Source organism: Myotis yumanensis, unplaced genomic scaffold, assembly GCF_028538775.1.
Source record: "Myotis yumanensis isolate MYYU_CA2020_CCGP unplaced genomic scaffold, mMyoYum1.0.hap1 SCAF_12, whole genome shotgun sequence".
In the NCBI taxonomy this organism is placed as follows: Eukaryota; Metazoa; Chordata; class Mammalia; order Chiroptera; family Vespertilionidae; genus Myotis; species Myotis yumanensis.
Genome location: NW_027223763.1, coordinates 49178234 through 49192219, shown reverse-complemented (window position 1 = coordinate 49192219; position 13986 = coordinate 49178234).

The following is a 13986-nucleotide window of genomic DNA, read 5'->3' as shown; positions in this document are numbered from 1 at the left end:
TTTATCTGACCTTCAATTCTGAATGATAGCTTTGCTGGATAAAGTAATCTTGGTTGTAGGTTCTTGGTATTCAGCACTTTGAATATTTCTTGCCATTCCCTTCTGGCCTGCAAAGTTTCTGTTGAGAAATCAGCTGACAGTCGTATGGGTATTCCCTTGTAGGTAATTGAGCCTCTTTCTCTTGCTGCTTTTAAGATTTTCTCTTTGTCTTTTGCTCTTGGCATTTTAATGATGATGTGTCTTGGTGTGGTCCTCTTTGGATTCCTTTTGTTTGGGGTTCTCTGTGCTTCTTGGACCTGTAAGTCCATTTCTTTCTCCAGATGGGGGAAGTTTTCTGCCATTATTTCTTGAAATAGGTTTTCAATATCTTGCTGTCTCTCATCTTCTGGCACTCCAATAATTCTGATATTAGACCGCTTAAAGCTGTCCCAGAGGCTCCTTACACTATCTTCACACTTTCGGATTCTTTTTTCATTTTGCTTTTCCAATTGGGTGTTTTTTGTCGAATCTTTTGTTTGATTCTTGTGCTCCTCTGGTCTGCTATTGGGTATAATATTCTTTATTTCAGTCCGTGTATGCTTACTTTCTAATTTCTTTATCGTAGCATCGAGGGTCTCATTAGTTTTCGTGAGGTTCTGCACAAATTTATGGCAAGCCCTCAAAATTGCGATTCTTAGCTCCATATCCTCCATTTCTGTCATGTTTTTTTGTCTCCGCATCTTTTATGCTTTCTTGGTGCACCCCCTTGTGGTCTCTGTGCGCAGTCTTGTTCTAGCCAAGCCTTAATTGTTGTAGTTAACACTAGAGGGGTTTGACCACCAGGCCGACTGGCTATAGGAATCAGCTGTATGGAAAACGTCTGCCTTCTGGGGAGGCGCTAATCCAGCCTTTGCCTGAGGCGATCGGCAAATGGCTGTGCGCAGGGTTTGGGCGGGGCGGGATCCACGGGGCGGGCGGAGGGAGCAGTTATGGCCACGCTCAGTCCCGTTCCCAGAGGCTCTGCTTCTCAGAACCCCGGCAGCCGCTGCAAACTTCGGAGAGAAAGCTGCCCTCAGGTTCCAACTGATGCCGGATAATCCCGCTTCTCCCGTTTGAGTCTGGGTCCCTAGAGACTCGCCCGGATCTGGAGCCCAGAGTCTGAGACTCACTCCCGATAGAAAACGACAACCGCGCCCTCAGCCACCAGCCCGCTTTGCGCGCGCACCTCGGTACCTTTGTATTTTCCACACTGCGCCGCCTCTGAGCCTCGATTTGCTGTTCTCTTTCCTTCTAGTTGTAGAGTCTCTCTTCAGCCAGCCTTCCTGTGGTTCTGGGTGATGTCCGTTCAGTCTTTTAGTTGTATTTTTGAAATGGTTGTTTGCGACAGTGGTCTCCGGTGTTTACCTACGCCGCCATCTTGGTCTCTCTCTCGCCATTTTTATTCTTTACCCCTGTGTTCCTTCTTAGCTTCCTAGTTCTTCTTTTTATAGCAGACCCTTCAGCATTTCTTGCATTGATGGTTTGGTGGTGATAAACTCCCTTAGTCCTTTTTTGTCTGTGAAGCTCCTGATTTCACCCTTAATTTTGATTGATAGCCTTGCTGAGTACAGTATTCTTAGATTCAGACCCTTCCTTTGCATGACTTTGTATATTTCATTCCATTCCCTTCTTGCCTGATGTGTTTCTGTTGAAAAATCAGTTGCTAGTCTGATGGGAGACTTTCTGTCTCTCTCTGGGAGCTTTTAAGATTCTTACTTTGTTGTTGGTGTTTGCCAATTTAATTATAATGTGCCTTGGCATCAGTCTTTTGGGGTTCATTTTTTTTGGGACTCTGTGAGCTTCTTGGATTTGTGTAAGTTTTTTCTTCCCTATATCAGGGAAGTTTTCTGTCATTATTTCTTCAAACAGGTTTTCTATTCCTTGCTCAGTTTCCTCTCCTTCTGGCACCCCTGTTATGCAGATGTTGTTTCGTTTCATGTTGTCCCAAAGTTCTCTTAGGCTCTCCTCCTGCTTTTTAATTTTTTTTTCCTAGAAGTTGCTCTGCTTGGGTATTTTTTCCTACCTTGTCTTCTAGCTCACTGATGCAGTCCTCTGCTGCTTGTAGTCTACTGTTGATGCTTTCTATTGAGTTTTTTATAGCAGCAATGTCATTTTTCATTTCTTCATGGTTGTTCTTCTTTTCCTCTTGGTTCTTACTCATATGTTGAATTTATCTTCCATTATTTTCATACACCTTATGACCATTTCTCTGAATTCTTTCTCTGACAGGTTGATTGCCTCCATTTCATTTACTTCCTTTTCTGGTGATGCCTGCTTTTCTTTCATATGCGAGCTGTTTCATTGTCTCCCCATGATTTCTCTCTTTTCTGGGTGTCTGGTTATGTAGTTCTCTCTCTCCTGCGTTGATTTAAAGGCACAAAATACAACACAACAAGGCACAATGCACAAGGCACTGAACACAAATGTATTCACGATACTAATAACCCCAAATAAAGGTGACCACCAGAGAAAAGAGAATTAGGGGATAAGAAAGAAAGAAGAAGAGGAAAAGAGAGAGAGAGAGAGAGAAAAGAGTGCAAAAATGAAATTGGGAAAAGGGGAAAAAAGTAAGAGAGAAAAGAAAGAAAATTAAAAAGAAGAGGGGAAAAAACTTTTATATGGGGAGAAAACTCCAATAGAACAGCCACTAATCCCAACAAATGCCAGCAACAAATACCTAGAGATGAATGCAAACTACAAACAACAACTAATATCAAGCGATGCGAGGGAAAACAGAAGCAAAAAACAAACAAAAACAAAACAAAAAAAGAAAAAGAAAAAGTGAAACAATCTCACAAACAAGCACAAAAAACCCAATATAATCAAGAATCAAGAAAACAACAACAAAAGGACAGAGAGAAAAAAAAAATTTGGATAGTGAAGAAAGAGAAGAGAGAGGTGTGTATGGACTTAGATCAGGGGATTGGGAATTAGATATATAAGTAGGGTGAAATTTTAACAGGGGGTAAAAAGAAGGAATAGGGAAAATCTAAAGCAGGAATAGGGTAAGAGTAACAGAACAACAAAAGGGGAAAAGTGAGGAAGAGAGTGTTGGCATAAAGGAAAAGTTGAGATAGAGTAAAATGATGCTAAAGGAAAGATGAAAATAGAATGTAGAACACTAATCCCAAAATAAAATAAAGAGAAAATAAAATGACACTCTTTTAAAAAAGGTAAAATAGTAGTAGTAGTAATACTTATTAAAAATAAAAATGTAATAATGAAAAGCGTAAAATAAAGTGAGGAAAAAAGAAAAAAATTGTTTCTTAAGTAAAAAAAAAAAAGTGCAGTAGTGAAGGTCACTTCCTCTACTGTTCTGTTTGGCACACCTGTTTCCTAGTCAGGACAGTATTGAAGTTCCCTCCATTCCACTGCTCCTCAGTGTTGTAGGCCACAGTCCTGATTTTCAAGCAGGCAGTAATTCTTTGTTTCTTATACTCCTTTATTTGTGTTTACACAAGAGTCAATTTGTGATTCAACCCCTGGGTGGCAGTGTTTCTGGATTGACCTCCGGGTCTATAGGTCCTCTCTAGCTAGTGTTTAGATTTTGTTTTTCTTATGGCACTTAATACCGGTTTGGGGGAATGGGCTGCCTTAGAGCTGGTTCTCTGATTGTTATTCCCCGCTCTGATCCCCAGGTTCCACAAAAACAACTTTCCCCTGCAGTCTCTTAGAGTGTCCCAAATTGGGTGATCCTATGTATTGGGCTTAGTAATCAAAAGCAAGGATTTAAAGAAGAAAAAAAAAGAGAGCGAGAAAAGAACCAGAGTAAGTGTGTGAACTCCAGCACTGTGGTGCAAGTCTGTGCAGTCTTTTTTCCCCTTATGTCTAAGCAGCCAGCACACTGTTGAAATTTTTAGGCTGCCTTTTTGCACCCAGTTCAGCTATGTGTTTGCTTTTTAGAGTTCCCTTCTGTTGGCAGCCCTGCGGATCCCCTTCCACATTTGCGGATCCCCTTCCACATTCGGGGAACACACCAGCCCCAAATGCCCGGGACTTTTCTGGGCGGAGACTTTCCGGGATCCTCCAGCTCTCACCGTGGGGGTCCTCCTGGACCACAGACCTCACCTTATCCCAGGTGAAATCTGACCTTTCGTGAAGAGGCACAGAGCTCCTCTGAATCCGCGTGCTCGGGGACTGGTTGCTTGGGGACTGGTGTTCCCGGGTTCGCAGCTGTTCCCTGGGTGCCGTTGTTGTAGATTCCTGGGATTTTCAGGCTTCTGACAACACTTTCCCCTTCAAGATGGCATGGTCTCCGTGTCAGAACTGGTCACTCCGGGAGGGATTCCAGCAGTAGTGGAGGCTGCCGGGTCAGGGGAACCCCGTCGGGCAGTCCCCAACAGTCCCCTGGAGTATAGCTGTCCCTCAACTCACAAGCAAACACTCCCCGTGCGACCACACACTCTCCCTTCGTTCTCTCACTCACACTCTATCTTGCAGTCTGCCTTCCCATCAGCAGCCATCTTCCTTCCCTCCCCCCCCCCCCCCATTTTATTGTTTGAATCTGCCTCATGGATTACATAATTTGGCAACATTTTAAGGAGAAAACTCTTTGTATGCCAGGCTCAATCTCCAGCCCTCCCTTTCCACTGAATGCTTGGCGCATTAAGCCTTCAGTTTTGTCTATTTAGCCCCATAAAACAACCAAAGGTTTTGCTTATTTCTGTCCCCTAGCACCAGCCTTCTTCCTAGACAAAATTTAGATTCCCTGCCTTGTGCTGCATACACACAGAATTAGCAAGTGCCTCTGGAGAAGAAGCAGCTGTAACTGACCAGCTCCTCTTCCCTTGTAATCTTGGTTTCTCACCCTCAGTGTTTTAGGAACTTTCTCCTGACTATAATTCTTTTTTTTTTTTTTTTTGTATTTTATCTACTCATTCTGCTTCTTCTCAAGTTAAAACATTGGACTGCCACAAACTTCTCCATTTCATCAGAAGTGAAAGTCCCTAGCAATTTGAGTTAAATAGAAATGAAAACATGGCTCCAGAAGCCAGGACTACATGTCATTTGGACTTGATTCAAGTGACCATGGAATTTATTTATTTATTAATTTATTTTTTAAAACATATTTTATTGATTTTTTACAGAGAGGAAGGGAGAGAGATAGAGAGTTAGAAACATCGATGAGAGAGAAACATCGACCAGCTGCCTCCTGCACATCTCCCACTGGGGATGTGCCCACAACCCAGGTACATGCCCTTGACCGGAATCGAACCTGAGACCTTTCAGTCCGCAGGCCGACGCTCTATCCACTGAGCCAAACCGGTTTCGGCAACCATGGAATTTATTATCCAAACCATAAAACTTTTGAAATGAAGAATGTTATTAATAAATAATTAAGTCCCCCCCCAAAATGGATGAAAACTGAGATATGGTCACTTTAGTCATGTTTTATGATTTTTATATAGTTCTTTCTCTACTACTGGTTCCTTCTCAAATACTAAGATTAAAGGTAACAGGTGATATTTGAAAGTTGGCTGGCCCATGGATACATCTGGGGATGTTATTTTGTTCCAAAAGAAAAAAAGCTAATACAGAGTTTGCTACCAACAAACTTTAAAACATGAAATTATAAAGGACATATTTCAAAGAGAGGACTATAACCCTAGGTGGTAAGTCTGAGATTCCAGGTGGAATTGAAGAGCGAAGAGTATGATAAATATGAAGGTAATGCTAAACAAATATTCACTGTAAATAATGCTAATAATACTTTGTAATATTAAGAAAAATAAGCTAAAATAAATATATGATGAAAGTAACCCATACATCTGGAGAGGTGATGATAAGAATGAGCATTCCCAAAGATTATGTTTTGGTCAGGAAAGGAATAAAAATATTACTGAATTTTAGGCTCTGATGCATTAAGTATGCCTATTACATTTTCTAGGAGAATTTTTTCAAAATAATACAGCTTGAGCACATAGCTAATTTCTAGGCTATTGGAAGGAAAAATACAAAGAGGAAAAAATAATCTATAAAATAGAAATCAAGGAAGGAGAGAGAATAAAACATAGGAAAGGCAAAACAAAGAGAAAATACAAAATATGACTGATTTAACCCAATATATCTTCAATTTTATTACATGAATTAAATGCTCTGATCAAAGAACTTACATTAGACTGGCAAAGAAAAGGCCCATCTATATCCTGTTTTTAAGAGACATTTACAAATCTATAAATTAAAAGACAAAAAATATATGCTGGCAAATCCTAATCAATAGAAAGCTGATGTTGCTCCATTCATGTTATGCTTTAAGATTAAAGAACGTTAAAGATAAAGAAGTGTACTGAATAATGAGAAAACATTCAATTCACTGGGAAGAAATATATCTAAACTAACAAACACCGTATTAACACAGTCCAAAGTGTATAAAACAAGAATGAACAGAATTACAGGGGGAAATGCACATATCTATCATTCTAGTGAGAAATAAAATACATATATTTTAACAATTATTGTTAAGCAGAGAAAACATTAGTAAGAATATAGATATTTTGGATGATACCATCAATAAATTGCATCATATGGATATGTAAATTATACTTCACCTAAGAGTGGAGTTTACATACTCTTCAAGCACACAAAGAACATTCATAAAATTAAACATATTCTTGTTCATAAAGTGAATTGTAAAACTATTTCAATTTATGTCACTGAGTATATCAGAGTAGGGCATCCCTCCACAAAGGCAAGTAATAAACTGGTAAAAACTGTTGGAATAAATTTCTCATAACCCTGCATTCTAGTGAAGACTTAACAACCACAGAAAGCTTTGTAAAGAAAGAAGCTGATGCATTGCAGTGGGATAGTGCTGTGATATTTTAAATTGCCAACTTGTCATCCCTTACCTCCCAAATTAGTTGCAGCCATGAAGATGCAGGTGCTAGTGCCAGAGGGAGCAAGATGAACGTTATACTCAGATAACTGTGGTTGTGTGTTTTTTACCTGTGTGGAGGTACCTGAAAGGACTGGCGCAAAGGCTAGCCTTTGTTTTATCTGATTTAAAGTATTCCCAGGGCTGGAGTGGCTTTCCAGGCAGTGTTTGCCAAAAGCATTTAGAGGCAAAAGTATTTGCTGCAGCAGTCTGGGCAAGAGATAAAACAATCAGAATAAGCAACAAACAAATATTTGTTATTAAATCCTAGGAAGGAAGAAGTTGAGAAAGGAGATACGTGGGAGAGTAAGGACTTTTGTTCACATGTATACTGGGGAGTTCAAAAACTATGCTCATACCTAAGGCTGGACAAATTTTCAGAGCAGGCCTGAGAAGACCCTACACTTTCACCTCTGGCTGACCTTCAGGCTCTATACCAGTGATGGCGAACCTTTTGAGCTCAGCGTGTCAGCATTTTGAAAACCCTAACTTAACTCTGGTGCCGTGTCACATATAGAAATTTTTTGATATTTGCAACCATAGTAAAACAAAGACTTATATTTTTGATATTTACTTTATATATTTAAATGCCATTTAACAAAGAAAAATCAACCAAAAAAATGAGTTCGCATGTCCCCTCTGACACGCGTGTCATAGGTTCGCCATCACTGTGTCATAGGTTCCCCATCACTGCTCTATACTAACATGAAATTAAGGCTATTGTATAGTTAAAAAAAAAGATGTAGCTAAGCTTTGAAGGCATGCCCAATACAGAACTACTCTGCAAAAATTGGGACAGTAATTTTTTAAAAAAATCCTCATCCAAGGACATGCCTTTATTGATTTTTAGAGAGAGAGGAAGAAAGAGAGAGAGAGAAACATTGTTGTGAGAATGAAACATTGATTGGTTGTCTCCCGAACTTGCCCAAACCAGGGATTGAACCTGAAACCTGGGTATGTGTCCTGACCTGGAATCTAACCCATGACCTTTCAGTGTATGGGACAATGCTCCAACCAACTGAACACACCAACCAGGGTGGGACAGTAATTTTTTTCTTTTTCTTTTCTAATTTTGGCTGTAGTTGTTTAAGGAAATCATTATTTAATAGGTACAAAGCTTTTATTTGGCATGATGAAAAAGTTCTGAATATGCCATGGCTGGTGTGGCCCAGTGGTTAGAGCATTGGCCTGTGCACTGAAAGGTTGCAGGTTCGATTCCAGTCAAGGGCACATATCTGGTATGCAGGTTTGATTCCTGGCCCTGGTCAGGGTGAGTGTGGAAGGCAACCAATTGATGTGTCTCTCATATATATTTTTTTCTCTTTTTCTCTCTTCTCCTTCTCCCCCTCTCCCGTCCTTTCCATTCTTTATGAAAATCAATGGAAAAAATATCCTCTGATGAGAATTTAAAAAAATAAAAATAATTAAAAAAAATAAAAACAACTTGCTTTAGATCCAAAGACACAGTTGAAAGCAAAAGGATAGTAAAAAGTATTCCATGCAAATAGTAACCAACAGAGATCTGGTGTGACTGTGCTAATATTAGACAAAGTAGACTTTAAGGCAAAAATTGTAACAAGAGAGTAAGGATATTATATATTGATTAAAGGGTCAATCAATTCGTTGAGAAAATTAACAATTATAAAGAAATACACCAAATAACAGAGCTCAAAAATATGTGAAGCAAAAACTGACAGAATTAAAGGGAAAAGCAGACAATTCAACAGTAATAGTTAAAGACTTCAACACCCACTTTCAATAATGAGTAAAACAACAACAGTTTGAGAAAGAAATATAGAGCTTGAATAACACTATACAGCAACTAGACTTAACAGACATCTTTAGAACACTTCACCCAACAACAGCAGAATACATATTTTATTTCTCAAGTGTACATTGAACATTCTCCAGGAGAATGTTAGGCCGCAAAACAAATCTTAATGAATTTAAAAGTTTAAAATCACCCAAAGTTTCTTCTCTAAGCCCGATGGAATAAAACTAGGAATTAATTAACAGAAGGAAAATGGAAAAATTTATAAATATAAGGAAATTAACACAACTAATATTCAAAAAAGAAATTACAAGTGAAATTAGAAAAGAATTTGAAATGAATGAAAATAAACGTGTAACAAGCCCTGGGCTGTTTGGCTCAGTGGACAGAGTGTCGGCCTACAGACTGAAGGGTCCTGGGTTCAATTCCGGCCAAGGGCATGTATCTTGGTTGCGGGCACATCACCAGTGGGGGGTGTGTAGGAGGCAGCTGATTAATGTTTCTAACTTTCTATCCCTCTCTTTTCCTCTCTGTAAAAAATCAATAAAATATATTTTAAAAAGTGTAACAAGACAAAAATTATGAAATACATTTTGTAAATGCCTATGCAAGAAAAGAAGACCCCAAACCAATAATTTAACTTTAAACCTTAAGAAACTAGAAAAAAAGACCAATCTCAATCCAAAACTAGTAGCAGAAAGGAAATAATGAAGTTAAGAACTGAGATCAATAAAATAGAGAAGAAGAAAACAAGATAATCATTGGAACCAAAAGTTGATTATTTGAAAAAATCAACAAACATGATAAAACTGTAGCTTGACTGGCCAAGAAAAAAAAAAGAGAGATAGAGAGAGAACACTCAAATTATTAAAACCCAAAATAAAAGTGGGTATATTGCTGTAGACCTTACAGAAGCAGAAAAGATTACAAGAGAATACCATGAACAAGAATATATCAATGAACAAACAGTACAAGACACAGATGATGTATCATAAAATTGTATACTTGAAAGCTACATAATTTTATTACCAACATCACCCCAATAAATTAAATAAAAAATTAGAGGGAAAAAGAAAGGGAGGAAGAAAGGAAGGAGAAAGAACTGTTAATAAACTACAAATAGAAGGGAAAAAAATAAGTAACCTAGATGAAATGGACAAATTTCTATAAACACAGAAATTACTAAAACTGCCTGAGGGAGTAATAGAAAATCTGAACATACCTATAACAAAGAAAAATCCAAGATAAAATGGCTTCACTGGTGGAATTCACTAATCATTCAAAGAAGAATTGACACCAATCTTTCTTAAACTCTTCCAAAAAATAGAAGAGGTGGGAAACTCTAAATCACTCTATGAGCCCAGAAATACTCTGTCAATGTCATATAAAAAAATCACAAGAATGGAAAACTTTAGATATACCCTCATGGATATAGATGCAAATATTCTCAACAAAATGCTAGCCAAACGCAGTTAGCAACATATTAAGATTCTACATTATGACTATGTGGCATTTATACCAGGAATGCAAGAATGATTCAAATTCATAGAAAGAAGGAAAAAACAAACAAATCACATGATTATTTTGATTTATGTAAAAAAGAAGACACCGACCAAACCACTTTTGACACAACCCATTACCATCCTATATAATAAAAGCCTAATATGCTAAGTGTCTGGTTGACCAGTTGGCTGGTTCAACCAATCAAAGCATAATATGCTAATGATATGCTAAGGCCACTCAACCGCTTGCTGTGACGTGCACTGACCACCAGGGGACAGACGCTCTGACTGATAGGTCAGCTTGCTGCTGGGGTCTGGCCTATCAGGACTGAGCAAGATGGGCCGGACATGCCTTGGAGCCCTCCCGCAGTCCCTTCCCAGCTGGCCAACCTCCCGTGTCCCTCCTGGGCCCTGATCATGCACCAGTGGGGTCCCTCAGCCTGGCCTGCACCTTCTCACAATCCAGGAACCCTCAGGGGATGTTGGAGAGCTGGTTTGGGCCGATCCTACTGGCCAGGCCAAGGGATCCCACTGGTGCACGAATTCGTGCACTGGGCCTCTAGTTTAATTATTAAAAAACAGAATAGGAATAGAAGGAAACTTTCTAACAAAACTGAGGGCATTTGTGAAGCATGCACAGTTAGCATTATACTCAATGGTGAAAGACTGAAAGCTTTACCCCTAATATCAGGAATAAGACAGGGATGCTTGCTTTCACCACTCCCATTCAACATTGTACTGGAAGTTCTAGCCAGTACAACCAGGCAAGGAAAAGAAATAAAAGACATCTAAATTGGAAAAGAAGTAAAATCTCTATTTGCAGATACATGATCTTATATGTAGAAAATTTCAAAGACTTCACAAAAAACTATTAGAGTTAATATATAAACTCAGCAAAGTTGTAGGTTATAAGATCAGCACATAAAAATCAGTTGTATTTCTACACTACAGCAATAAATAAAAAAATAAAATCAAGAAAACAATTGTATTTACAATCTACACTAATAAAAGAGAAACATGCAAATTAACCATCACTCTGCCACTCCGCTACCACCCACCAGCCAATCAGGAGCAAGTATGCAAATTAACCCAACTAAGATGACGGTGGTCACAGAGCTGGAGTGAGCAGGAGGCTTGGGTTGCCCCCGGCGATGGAGGAAGCCAAGCTTCCCACTTGCCCTGGCTGTCCCTGGGCTCCGCTCAAGGCTACAAAGTTTCAATTATAGAAGATAAATAAATCCCAGATACCTGCTTCCAGCCTGCCCTGGCCTCCACTCAAGGAGGTGCTGAAAAAAATAAAAGAAAAAAAGTAGAGGCTGGGAGCCGGGGTGCGTGGTCAGCCTGAAAATGGCCATCAGCCCCTCACCCAGGCTGGCCAGGCACCCCAGTGGGGACCTGCAGCCTAAAGGGGTGTGGCCAGCCTGAAAACAGCCCTCAGCCCCTCACCCAGGCTGGCCAGGCACCCCAGCGGGACCCCTACCCTGATCTGGGACATCTTTGCACCAGGCCTCTATCTATACTAATAAAAGGGTAATATGCTAATAAACTGGGAGACCTTCCAGGAGACCTGCCAGACGTTCTTCTGGACAAAGCCATGGTGGCGGGGCCAAGGTAGAGGTGGTTAGAGGCCAAGAGGGGAGAGCAGTTGTGGGTGATCAGGCTGATGGGGGGTGGGGCAGTTGGGGGTAAGCAGACCAGCAAGGGGTCACTTGGGGGTGAATAAGCCATCAGTGAGGGTCAGTTGGAGGTGATCAGGACAGCTGGCGGGGGGCAATTTGGAGTGAGCAGGCCAGGAGGGAGGCATTTGTGGGTGAGCAGTCCAGTGGGGAGGGGAGGTGGGGGCAAGCAGGCCAGCAGGGGGGGCAGCTGGGGGTGAGAAGACTGGCAGGGGGGACAGTTGGGGGTGATCAGGCTGGTGGGAGGCATTTGGGGGCAAGCAGGCCGGTGGTGGGGGGCAGTTGGGGGCGAGCACATTGGCACGGGGGGGAAGTTAGGGGTGATCAGGCTGCCGGGGGGGCATTTGGGGGCAAGCAGGTCGGTGACAGGGGCCAGTTGGGGGCGAGCAGGCTGGCAGGCAGAGTGGTTAGGGGCAATCAGGCAGGCAGGTGAGTGGAGCCAGCAGTCCAGGATTGTGAGAGGGATGTCCGACTGCCAGTTTAGACCCGATCCCTGTAAACCAGCAGTAGGACATCCTTCAAGGGATCCCAAATTGGAGAGGGTGCAGGCTGGGCTGAGGGACACGCCCCCCCTCCCCTGTGCACAAATTTCGTGTACCAGGCCACTAGTAGTGTCATAAAGAATAAAATACAGCCCTAGCTCGTTTGGTACAGTGGATAGAATGTTGGCCTGTGGACTGAAGAGTTCTGGGTTTGATTATAGTCAAGGACAAGTACCTTGATTGCAGGCTTAATCCCTGGCCCTGGTCGGGTCTGCATGGGAGGCAACTGATCGATGTGTCTCTCTCACACCAATGTTTCTGTGTCTCTCCTCCTCCCTTCCACTCTCTCTAAAATAAATAAATAAATAAATAAATAAATAAATAAATAAATAAATAAATAAAATACTTAGGAATAAATTTGATTAAAAGAAGTGTAAGAATTATACACTGAAAACTACAAAATGTTGAAAGAAATTAAAGAAAACCTAAATGAGTGCAAAGACATTCAATGTTCATGAATTAAAGGGCTTAATATGTTAAGTTGGCATAACTCCCCAAATTGATATACAGATGCACACAATCCCTACAAGAATTCCAGCTAACCTCTTTTTAGAAATGGACAAACTGATTCTAAAATTTCTGCATAATGGCAAAGGACCCAGTATAGCAAAAATAATCTTTAAAAAGAATAAAATTGCCCTAACCAGTTTGGCTTAGTGGATAGAACGTCAGCCTGCGGACTGAAGGGTCCCGGGTTCGATTCTGGTCAGAGGCATGTGCCTTGGTTGCGGGCACATCCCCGGTGGGGGGTGTGCAGGAGGCAGCTGATCGATGTTTCTCTCTCATTGATGTTTCTGACTTTCTATCCTTCTCCCTTCCTCTCTGTAAAAAATCATTAAAATAATTTTTTTTAAAAAAGAACAAAATTGGATGACACACACTTCCAAATTTCAAAACTCATTACAAAGCACAGTAATCATAATGTTATACCGGCATAAAGACAGACTTATAGAACAATGAATAGAATAGATAGCTCATAAATAATTCCTCACATATATGATGAGATGATTTTTGACATGGGTGCTAAGGCTATTCAGTGGAGAAAGGAATAATCTTTTTCACAGATTATGCTGGGACAATGGATATACACAATTAAAAGAATAAAATTGGACCCCTACCACACAATGTACAAAATGCATTAAAAAAGGATCAAAAGCCTAAATTTAAGGACTAAAATATTAATATATTAGGATATTTAGGAGTAAATCTTTATGACCTTATATTTGGCAGCAGGCTTTAAAATCAGTCTTTATGTAACATGAGACAGGAACAGATATTTGTTGTCATAATATGAGGAGGTTGGCTATGCAGCATCACTTAGTGAAAGCTCACCAGAAGCTCTAAGGCAATGGAAACAAGTGGGGAAGCCTATAATGTCAGCCTTTGTGGTTACAAAGCAGGGTTGTAGGTAGTAGACAGTGGGCCTGGAGGGGCACTCAGAGGGCATAGAGCTCAAATGTCAGGGGGGTCTCCTTCTTTAGGCTTTTGCTTTCAGCGGTCATGTCTCTCTGAAGGCTAGGAATCTAGCCTGAGTCAGAGCTGGTGGCATGATCCCTGGGTCACTGGGTGGTCCTCCAAGACAGACATGACCTCCTGGAGGAAA